Below are 12,437 nucleotides of genomic sequence, written 5' to 3' on the forward strand. Positions count from 1 at the left end.
AGGAAATAAGAAATACAGGTAATGGGGTATAGAGAGTTATCTTGCCCTACAGGACAAAAGAGAAGATGAGGATAAGGGAAGGGAGGGATGTTAGAAGGGAGGGCAGATTGGTAATAGGGGCAATTAGAATGCTTCGCGTTTTGGGGTTGGGGAGAGGAGAATTGGGGAGAAAATTTGGAACCAAAAATTTTGTGGAAATGAGTGTTGAAAACTTAAATAAATAAATTTATTAAAAAAAATTATGGGTTGGACCAGGTGGTATCTGATATCTTTAACTCTGAGATTCAGTGAGATGGGGATAGAAGGTGGAAAGCATGTCTGACTTTTCGTGTTTTTCACTGTAATTACTTTCTCACACTCCCTTGACCAATAAAAGACATGGTACTAACAGAAAAAAAACGTTATCACTTTCCATGTAGAAAGCTGGGAGTGGTACATCATATGTTGGGCTTATAGTCAATAGTACCTGAGTTAAATTCCTTGCTCAAATATTTAGTAGATATATGACCCTGGGCAAGTCACTAAACTTCTCTACCCTCAGTTTTCTCATTTGTAAAATGAGTAGATTGGACTAGATGATCTTCAAGGTCGCTTCCAGTTTTAAGTCCATGATTCAAACAGTCTGAATCCTGGTGAATCTCCAGGTGATCTTTGAGGCAAAGAAAGAATTCACACCTTCTTAAGGGAAAAATATGAAATTGCGATCTTTTGCACAGTCAGTCATATAGTCCACCACTTTATTTTTCTTTCTCTGGAAATATGTATGGAAAAAATTAAACTATGGAGAAAAAGTTAAAAATAAATGCAAATTAAATTTTATGCTCTCTATATGTGTGTGTGCATGCATAAATACATATGTGTGTATGTATGTGTATATATATATATATATAAACACATATATATGTGTGTGTGTGTGTGTTTTATCTGGAGAGAGAGAGGGGGAGAAATAGAGAGACAGAGAGTGACGGAGACAGAGAGACAGAGAGAGAGAATGACTACTTAATCTTGATGAATAATTTTCTTTAGTGAAATGATTGATATCCGATAAGATTTGGGATACCTACACACTCGTGATGATTTAATTATCTCAACTTTACAGAGAGGAATAGCATTGTTCAATGACCACAAATCGTTTATTTGTCTAACTTCTATCAGAGTTTACTTAACAAGGGGTTTGTTAACTTCTAAATTTTTATTATTTTACCAATTCTATTTCAATATGCTTAGTTTCCTCTCTAATTCTGTGTATTTTATTCTGTGCATATAAATATATTATTCCAAGAAGTGCTACAAAAACTTCAATAGACTACCAATAGAGTCTATGATACAAACACACAAAGATTAGAAATGCCTCCTAAAGAAAAAAAAATAGATAGTCCCTAATTCTGAGATCATCTCAACTCAAATCAATTAAAAATGTCTATTCAGCTCCTATTACATTCAAGGTACTCTCCCAGGTCCTAATGATTTAAAGTCAAAGAAAGAAAAAAAAAGAATTATCTGACCCTTGGAAACATGCATTGTTAGGAAAACACAACGGGCAAATATATGATGAAATTCAAAATATGCATGGAGGAAAAAAGAAAAGAAATTCATAGTAGTTTCTACAACATGGAAATTTTTGAGTGTTTACATCAAAATAACTCAAGAAAGGTGTTTAGAAAAGTCATTCATGTTCTTCTGTAATCCCTAATCAGACCTCCTCCCAGTCTTTTGTGAATTGAAGTTGAGTCAGTCTACCTACTTCACTTCTCTTAGTTTTCCTTTATAATGACAATTCTACCCACTAATGCAGAGATAGATCATGCAACATCTTGAATTTCCTTTCAGGTCCATGTTATTATTTTAATGATTATCTGGAATTCTTGTTTGTTAATTTGTGTTCTTTGTATAGTATAATGTGACAATTAGGAAATGATAAATCAAAGTCAAGTCAGGATATTGATCAGGGCAAGTGAAGTTTGAAAGGAACACTGAAATCAATTTGTCATTTTAATAACTTTGTTGTTTCACTGGATTTTAAAAGTATTAGAATATCCTGGAAGTTGCTTTCTAAATTGCTATCTGGAAGTTACTGTCTGGAAAGTGAGATTTAACTGTAACTTTGGAAAATATAATTAGCTTAAAAATAATATTCTCATTGCTTTTAATTAAAAGGAAAAATTCTTAATCTGAAAGTGAAATGGTTAACTGTAAGAAAGATGCTTACACTATTCAGGGCACTGGAATAACAAATTTCAAACATGATAACTTATGACAATTTTTGTAAAGAGATTAATTACTATGACTTTAAAAGTGGTATTTTAAAAACTCCACGAACCATGCAAATTAGGATTCCTATAAACATCAATTATTTGATTATTTCAGAGGTTCTCATTATTACCACATTTTCATTGCTCAGTCTTTTGACTTTAGAATAAAAGACTTAACAGTAGAATAAATGTACTTAGTTCTCAACAAATGCTTTTGAATATCCACAAATGCATCACCCATTATAAGTATGTCAGCAATGATAGAGTAGAATTTAAATTACATGATTCTATACACAACCAGTTTCTCCTAAATTAGTGCCTCTGTCCAACTCAATTTGGTCTGCAGTTCCTGAAGAAGTAGACTGTTGGAAAAAATTGCTTCCTTTCCCATGCCTATACCAGATGGCCTGCAGTCATGTATATACTATCAAATATATGGGTCTTGTGTGTCTCTGCTGTTCTTATCCCTACAATAAGTACATATTGAAAATAGATTTTTACTTTTCATACTCAACAGCTGGGTACATATGCTGTGTACATATATTCTTACATACATACATATGCAGATATACATATATGTATATGTGTGTATACTGCAATATAGTATATTTTAAAATGGGTTTGTAGATAGGCATATGTGCCTGTCTCCATATGCATATATGAACACAACCATATGTGCATGTGTACACACATATGTGTGTGACAAAAAGTAAAACTTTCAAATATATGTTACATATGTATATTGTTATTTTTGTAATAGCGTATGATATAAAATATATGCCTATTCATTTATAAAAAAGTTGTATTTTTTGTTTTTGTTCTAGTTTAATAGCAGAAAATATGAATGAATTAAAATGCTTATTATTTGTAAAGTCCTTTTTTGAGCACCATAATTAAAAACTGAAATATAAAAATTACCTTGCTCTCATGGGGTTCACATTTCAATGGAGCGATCACCACTTCTAAAGGTTTCAGTTACCAGGCCCCATAATCTTTACTTAGTGGACAAAGAAGATAGCAATAAATTTTCTATAATGCCATTTTTCCATTGATAAATACACACCAATTTCTGATACTGAATAATTTGATAGTGCCATAGATTTGGTAGCAAGAATTTTCTAATCTATTCTACATCTTCAGGAACTGTTGTTTCAAAACCCAGAGAAGAGAATGCCAGATAGAATCTCCATGAATCTTGTTTCCCAGAATTTTGGCTGTGATGACTTGAAGTGGAAGTAGGGTTCATCGTATGGGAAATACTTCTACATCCTGGGATATTGGGAATTTCAGTGGTCTTTGGTGAACATTTAGTGAAGATGGCCAGAAAGGTGAGCGTTTTTCTTATACTGAGACTTTTCTTCAACTTTCTTACTAGTTCTATACTAGAAGCAGGGCTGCTCCTGTGTGAGAGGGCCACTGTAATCCAAATGCTCTGAAATTAAATCTCATTGGCAATCTCCATTTGGGTCTGAGAGTATATGATGATTGAGGTACTGGTGGTACTTGAGTTTCCCTGGTACATATTTCCTTTTTGCTTCCCTTTGTAATGGCAAAGTGGGATCTTTTGCTGTTTTTTGTTTTAGTATAATCAAAAACCTCTGATTGAATCTTGTCTTTATCAACCAAGAGTCTTTACTAGGAGTAAAGTGTAGAACTTCAGTACGGAATGAATTTCTTTCACTAGAAACAGTATATGTATTTTTATTGCTAATAGGATTAAAAATCATCCCTACCCTTTAATGAGCCTGCCCATTGAGGGGAGTTTGATTAGGGAGGATTTGTATGAAGGCCCACACCTTTTGTTAATGAGGTTCTGGTTCTTAAGGGTTCAGATATCCTCTGTTTCTAAAAACAGGTGTAAGTAATCTGAGGGTGAGGCTTTACTTTGGGGCTTAGTTTCTGGAAGAAGCTTTGTGTGCCAGACAAGACTCTGGCTTTGGGGCTTACTGACTGGAAGTGTCTCTTTGTCCAGAGAGACACTGGAAAGCTGCTAAGCAGCTTTGAAAACTCAAATATTGGTGCTTCCCTCTCTGGCAACTATGGTCATACAGTTAGACCTGTCTGTTGATTTGTGATAAATGTATTGTTTATCTCAGACAGTTTGGAAGCACTGTCTGTTGATTTCCCGAACTATGTGAATGATACATGTGCTTGATTAAAGGAGGTTGTTAACCCTCAAACCTTGCCCTTCCTTTTAGACAAGTAAATGAAAGAATCTGTGATAGCAGGACTGCTGTGTATGTCAGAGTGCTTACTGATCAGGGGTACCTGCTATCATAGGTTCTTAGATCTGCATTCATAAAGGGAAAGACAACTTTTGATGGTTAGCAATCTCCTTTAATCAAACACATGTAACATTCAGTTAGTTCAGGGGGAAAAGTTAGCACCCTGAACTTAAGAGAAAACACAGAGAAATCAAAAATCAACAGACAGAGCTCCTAAAACTGTCTCACCATTATGTACATACACAGTTATCACAGAGGGAAGCACCAACTTCTGGATTCTAGCCAGTAGCTTCTTAGAGACTTCCCAGAGTCTCTCTGACCAAAGAAACACTTTCATTCAGTAAACCCCAAACTAAAACTTCACCCTCAGAGTATTTATACACTTTTCAGAGCCAGAGGGCATAACCCTCTGACACAGTGCCTCAATAGGAACAAAAAGCAACTTGGTACCCTTCTACAAAGCAAGTCCCCTAATCAAGCTTCCCTCAATGAGCAGGCCTAACAATGGGTGGGGAAGATCTTCTTTAACACATTATTCAATCAGAGGCACTTTAGTAAAACAAAAAACCCAAAAGATTCTAATTTGATTGGCATCATATTGATACACCCTCCCAAAAGATAGAAAACTTCTTGTTCAGGAAGAATTAAATTTTTTTTTTGGTCATCCAAAGGTCACCAATGGGCTTTATGTAATGTCAAAGGCAGTACAATTGAAGAATGTCAAAAAGGAAACAGCAGAGGAGATACATTTCTAGACAAAAGAGACTGTTCCCATATTGTAAGGTGAAATACAAGGTGGAAAACAGATGATTAGGTCATCTGTTCCAAAGGTACTCACATAATGTCAAGAGGTCTACAGGAGGGTTCCTTGCATACAGCATAGATAGTCTACGCATGACTTACAGCAGACTCTGAATAGAAGTGACAATGATATAATCTGAGTTATCAAGTAGAATGTTCATGAATATCCTTGAAACCAGAAATCTATTCAAATAGCAGAATATTCAAAGATAACACATTCATTTCCTTTTTCTCAGCATTTCAGTTGGAACAATGTCCTAGATTTTTATTGAGGTTTAAAAACCTTTTATTTCAGGCAAAGTTTTAGTATCCCTTCATGCTTAATTTTGATTTTTGCCCCAATATGTTCACTTGTTTCTGCTCACAATTAAGCATTTTACCTTTAACCAGTTAGGCATTTCTATTCTTATTTTCCGAGTCAATTTTTCAGTAAACAAAACTTTAGTATCTACTTACTAAATGATATGCACTGTGCAAAATACAGGAGCCTCACTTTCCTCATCTGCAAAATGGGTATAAAAGTAGTCAAATATCATTTACTGAGTCCTTACTATAATCCAAGTACTTGACTAAGTTCTGAAGATCAAAAAATGGCAACCTTCCCCATGCTTATACTAGATAGCTTGAAGTCTTAGCCAAGCATGAGGGTCTTGTGTAATTTTACTATTTCCTATCTCTTCAATAAGAATACACTACAAATAGATTTTGGACTTAGAAATTCAACAGCTTTATGTGTATACACATATACACTCAGTGCATGTATATGGGCACATAGGCATGCATAACCATACACATTGTATGTAGTTTTTTTAAAACCCTTATTCTCTAGGGAGAAATATGTCACTGTAACTCAGCTGATGTCAGTATTTCCTAAAACAATATCAGTTCCATTGAGTTAGATGACCCTACAATCTCTTTCAGCTCTGGGATTCATATTATGCATTATTAATAGGAGATTCTTTATGTTTTTAATGATATCAGCCTTGGCATATAAATTTGTCATTATTCTAGTTTAGAGAGTCTGAATTAGAAAAGAAAAAAAAAAACTAAGAATGTTAGTTTACAATTTATAAGTCCTATTCTATCTCTGTCATCAGCCAGGAAATTGATATATTGATTCTAACTCTATAGTCCCTGTCATGTCATTAATTTTATAGAAATTGAAAATGAACAAAAAATATGACCTGTTCCAAAATCCTTAGGTTGTGCAGCTTTCATATGTTATCAATCACTAGCTATCTTCATTTCATCTTTTGCCCTGTATTGGCCATTTTCACCTACATTTAACCTGAAGTTACATTTATATTGCTTTCTACTTGCATTTTTATGCTTTCATATTAACCTCTTGTCACAGTTCACCTGCCCTGAATGTATGCTTTCATGCCTTGACTGTCATCCATCTCTACTTATATTTACTATCTTGTTTTTTTTTTTTATTTGATTCTCTAGCTTGACCATTTTAAAACAGAACCAATTCTATTACAATCAAGACCTAGATACTGAGCCAATTTTGTTGCCTTGGAATATTGATACAGTGAATATAATTTGAGTTCAATAGGCCATTGAATAGGACATGGAAAACTTTTGTTATAGAGCTTTTTTATAGTATCTTCTCAAGACATGTTTTAAAGCAATATTAGTGATTCTCTTCATCTTATTTGCATTCTTTTTCTACTAAAAAACAGGGAAAATTCCATTGACATTCACATGAGATTTATGCCTTTTTGGTTGATTTTTATGTGTAAATATGATGATGGCATTATAATAATTTGAAAAAAAGAACCTTGTGTATATATATATATATATATGTATGTATGTATGTATGTATGTATATATATATATATATATACATTTTTAGTGTTCACAAATATGGATATATGAGCATGCATTAGCATACTTATTTGAAAAAAATATATGAATTACCTAACTGCATCCTCATAAGTAGCAAACACATTTTATAAGTGAGGAAATTGAAAGTCAGACAGTTAATGCAAGAAATAAACATTTATTAAGCATGCTATTAGTGAGTTCGTTAATTTTTCATAGCTAATTAGTGGAGGTTTGGGAACTTGCAGTTGGTCTTCTGTTGCTAACTTTGGGACTTTTTGTACTGCATCATGATGCTTCTCTAACCTTTTTCTACATTAGCTAAATTCAGCAGAAACTGTCTTACTACTTTCACAGAGACAATTTTTTCACCCCTTGATGGTAATTATGGACATATGAGTGTCATATGAAGATCTGCAGTTACGAAGATTTGGAGTCGCCATTTGGAATTGCATTGTCTCTACACAAACTTCTTTTTAACTACTTTTGTTGAAACCTATATGTACATATATACACATATGAACAATATATTCTTAATAATTTATGTATATGTGTATACATATGTTACAATATTTCTATGTATTATGTTTATATAAGATATAATATCTCTTCCCAATTCCTTGCTTCCACAATCAAGTTCTCCATAATAACACTAAAAGTCAAGCACACCAGATTCACATAAGGATCATTTAAATTTATGTTTCATCCTGCTTCTATAGTATGGAGACTAGACTTGATTCAGAGTCCTGCTTCACCACATTGCCATATTTCAATTTGTATTATTAATGCCAATAGCATGGATTTTCCACAAACTTAGAAATAGATGTTTCCTACTAGAAAGGAAATTGGAGGATTTTGCTATGTTCCTGTCAAAAGAAAATCTAATTTTTCAGTATATATATTGGAGTTTTCTAAATTAAAGGGACCCTGGAAATCAGGTCCAATATTTTAATTTTTATTTCTTTTTAACATCAAGAGATTGGACAATGAAAATCTGTCAAAACATACTGGGAATATTCCTTTTAGTTTTGGAAACTCACATTTTAAGAAGATATTTACAAGCTCTGGAGTCAAAATTAGGGTTGCCGGAATCTAAATGACTCTAGAACTTTGTCATCAATGAATCAATGGAAGGAAAGAGGTATGTTTAAACAGGAAATGAAAAGTTTTGGTGCTTGACATGTATGCTTCTTCAAATAATCATAGGGTCATCTTATGGAAAAATCATTAGATTTATTTTGTTAACTGCCTCTTCTCACCAGAGTAGAACAAGAAACACTGAGCAGAGCAAGAAACTGCAAAGACAGATGTCAGCACAAGGATAAGGAAAAAAAAATTTATAATTAGCAAAATCCAAAAAAATGAACTTATTCTAAAAGTATAACTTGTGGTGCTCCAAGGTTAGAATTATGGATAAACATAGACAAGAGGAAATGCAAAATGGTAACAAAAAGAACTTTTACTGAATTGGGACAGTTCCCTGATTCTGGTAGCAGGGTTTTGAACTCCTCAACTCAGTTCTTTCTCTGCACTGGTCTTTTGATTTAGGAATCAGTCATACTGCATAGTTATAACCTAAGGGGTAATGAGGTACTCACAGAAGCACATATTCAAGTGTCATTTGGAAAATCGTCTTTTCCTCGCTATCATATTCTCCCAACCCCAACCTCCACATGCACACATGCTTAATTCACTTCATGTTTAGAATTTCAAACTAGGAAACAATATTTATAGAAATTTCCCTTAAATACTAAAATTTTATTCTAGGTTTTTGAGGAAGCCTCAGGTATGTGGATAAAGAATATGAATTATCCAAGATCAGCAGTGGATATGTCAAGTACAAATAAGGACCCATGATACAAGACTGGACCCAATAAAAATTGTAGGTCAACCATTTCAGGTCCTCATTCCCTACTGCAAGATATCCCTGTTTGTCTATTGACTTAGTGCATTTTTCCTCCCTCATCCATCCTTCACACTACTTACCAATGTGATTTTCCTCAAGCACAGGTCTGACCATATCTTTACCCTACTCAGTAAATTGAAAAGGCTATATATTGACTCCAGGATCAAATAATACTTCATTTTTATCTCCAAATTGCCCTTCACTGCCTATCACTAACCTATGAGCTCTCCATTAGAATTCAAGCTCTTTGACAGTAGGGACTGTGTTTTTAAATTTGTATATGAGGTTTTTAATAACTGCTTAATAAATTATTTTACTTTCACTCATCAATGATATTCTTTCAAATTTATTTATATACAATAAAATATAGGCAGTATTATATATAGTATATAATTAATTGTGCATAATTATAATTAAATATATGCCTATTGGAGATTTGTATTCAACATTTTCTGTTGTTGATGGCATCTGATAATCAAAGAATTATGCATGGTATTAATCTAGAAGTACAGAAGACATGCTAAATATTCACTGTGGATATTGTGGAGGGGATTCCAATTTAGCCACAGACTGATTGGATTAGAGCAGAAGCATTAATAAGTACCCCACAACACTTCCAAATGCAGCTGGGGTAATTTAAAATAAAATTGGAAAGTACTTTAAAAACTAAACAAAATACAATAAAGCATAGTTACTGTTACATTTCAAAATTAGGTCAATATGTGGCCTACAGAGATCCTAACAGAGCAATTAATGATCTCTATTCATATTTGAGCTTGACACCACTCAGATAGGCAAGTTTTGAGGTCTTTTCCAAATCTAAATTTTGTATTTAAGTGACTTGTTGAAAAATACACTGCTCATTGAAAACAGAAAAATGCTTAAAGCCCAATGAACATACTGTTCTTTGGAAGCAGAAGAAATACTTAAAGCCTAGTCATCTGACTCTTACTGAAAAATCCTTTCCATTGTACCAGGAAGGAGTAGAAATATTAATTTCAGAGATAAAACCATTCTTCGGAAAGAAAACTTTTCCCTAAAGCAATGAAAGTGTAAAATGAAAGAGTATATATGTGTATATGTATAGGTAAATGCATATGTGTATATACATACATAAATACATACATGCACACACACATATAGAGAGAGAAACTTAAAACAATTGTGAGAAAGAAATTTTATACAATAAATTAATTTTCTATTTATTCACAGACACAAACAAATTTAAATTTTTGATGAGGAGAGATAATAGGGAATTTTGCAAGTTTTATTTATTAATTCTTAACAAATCATGAATTTTTACTAAAAGTTCTCCACCTCCTCCTCTCCGTTCTCCTCCCCCTCTTCCTACTTCTCCTCTTCCTCTGTTTCATGGATTCCTTTTTTTTTTTTTTTTTGGCTCATAGATCACTTTGTCAGTCTGGGGAAGTCTATGGTCAGTCTCTTCTCAGAACATTATTTAAAAATATATTAAATAAAATGCATAGAATTATAAGAGAAAAATCTGTATTGAAATACATTCATTAGAATTTTTTAAGTCCGGGCACTCCCAGTCATGAACCAGTTTTCTTAATTATTTTTATTAAAATGATTTAAATTTAATTGATTTGATTTTAAAAAGAGAGAGAAGAAAACAAAATCACTATTATCAAAAATGAAAAGCATGAATATACCTCTAAGGGAAATAAAATTAAATCAATTATCATGGGTTATTTTGTCCAAGTATATGCCAAACAATTTAACAACTTTAGTGAAATGGAAAAATATTTATAGAAATGCAAACTTCCTAGATCAGCAGAAGAGGAAACAAAATATCTTTATATATGGACCTATTTTAGAAAAAGAAGTTGAGGGGTGCAGCGAGGATGCTGGTGTTAAAACCCTCAAAACACAAAGCAAATAGTTCCCGCCCAGGAGGGATCCCCTTTCCCCCACCCCCCAGAATGAGACGACGGAGAGAGGGGCCCTGCAGCAGCCCCAGGTGCAGCAAGCAGACTTCCTGCAGTGTTTCAGCATCTCAGAGATAAAGAAAAATCAGCGGTGCCACTTCACGTTCATGAGCTGGAAGAAGTAACAGTAACAAGAAAAACAAGCAGCTAAGAAAAACTTTAAAAAAGAGAGAGAGGCACTTGGAGTTAAGGGACCACCAAAACCACCGCTCAAGACTATTGAAAGCTAGAGAGCTTATGAGACAATAATCCATCCTAAGGATGAAGAGGTTGATTATGATGAAGCTACAAATAAATTTGCTTCTCATTTCAACAGACAGATTTCTCCCAAGATTCTTATTACTATACCAGACAGAATTCATGGAAGAAGAGTGTGATTCTGGGAACAGCTGTCCACTGTTATATCAAATTCACACGTTTATTACAAAGAGGTCTATCTCTGAAAAGAATGATTCCCAAGCATACCTCACGAGATTTCACAGATCTGATTGTCATCAATGAGGATCGTGAAATACCAAATGGACTTGTTTTAAACCATTTGCTTCATGGTTCACCTGCTCATTTTAAAATGAGCAATATTCGCTTCTACAAAGAGACAAAGAGGAAAGGGTTAGCTTTCCAAGAGTGGGTCATTCCATTGGACTCATGTTTGCTTCTCTCTTCCCCCAGGATCCTCAGTTTATTCAAAAGCAAGGTGCAACATTTCATAATCAGCAGGATTACATCTTTTTTTTTTTTTTCAGATTTCACAGATACCTTTTTAAGAGCGAAAAGAAAGTGGGAATTCAGTAACTCCAGAAGTTTTACCTTAAAATTGAGATCTCTTCAAAGAGGAACCTTTGATTCTAAAAATGGAGAATATGAACCCTGTGAAATGGACACAAGTATAAGGAAATTTCATTTATGAAGTATTAAGAAAGTAAGATTGGGCATTACTTGTTTTGAACTTTGTTAGTTGTTTTTGACTAAGAGACCTAGTCTGAAGACACACTCACTTTTCAGCCATATATTTATCAGTGAGGTTCCTTTCTTTGATTGATTATTCTGTGAATTTATCAGCTCTATGTGGCAATAATAAAGGAATGTTGGAGTACATTCTTTAATATATTCATTTTTTATAGCTTTCACCTTATACTGAGAGCTGGGAAATACATGAATAACCATTTTTAAGTCAACTTGTTGCCTGGTAGAAGAAAACAGAAGAGTTGGGTACTGGCTGAAAAAAGAATTAGACTAAGAGCCCAGAGAGCAAACTTTTAATACCTCTCTGGTGACACACCAAGTCATTAGAACAATTTCTTTGCATCTGTCCATTACATAGGTAATTACCTTGCAATAATATATTCTGTGATGTTGTTATGATAGTGACCAGAAGGGAGAATCTAATAATTCAGCAGAGTAGTATAACCACTACAGAAATAACTCAAAGGACATTTTGTATGAATTGTATCAAGTTTATGTACATTGAACTAAATAT

At 33.6% G+C, this 12,437-nt stretch overlaps 1 pseudogene; it reads left to right on the plus strand.

Annotated features, from left to right (window-relative positions):
- The first annotated feature begins 3,568 nt into the window (after positions 1-3,568).
- Positions 3,569-11,867, plus strand: LOC140522816 (ribosome production factor 1 pseudogene; annotated as a pseudogene).
- The last annotated feature ends 570 nt before the right edge of the window (positions 11,868-12,437 follow it).

Source organism: Notamacropus eugenii, chromosome 2 (assembly GCF_028372415.1).
Source record: "Notamacropus eugenii isolate mMacEug1 chromosome 2, mMacEug1.pri_v2, whole genome shotgun sequence".
NCBI classification, from domain to species: domain Eukaryota; kingdom Metazoa; phylum Chordata; class Mammalia; order Diprotodontia; family Macropodidae; genus Notamacropus; species Notamacropus eugenii.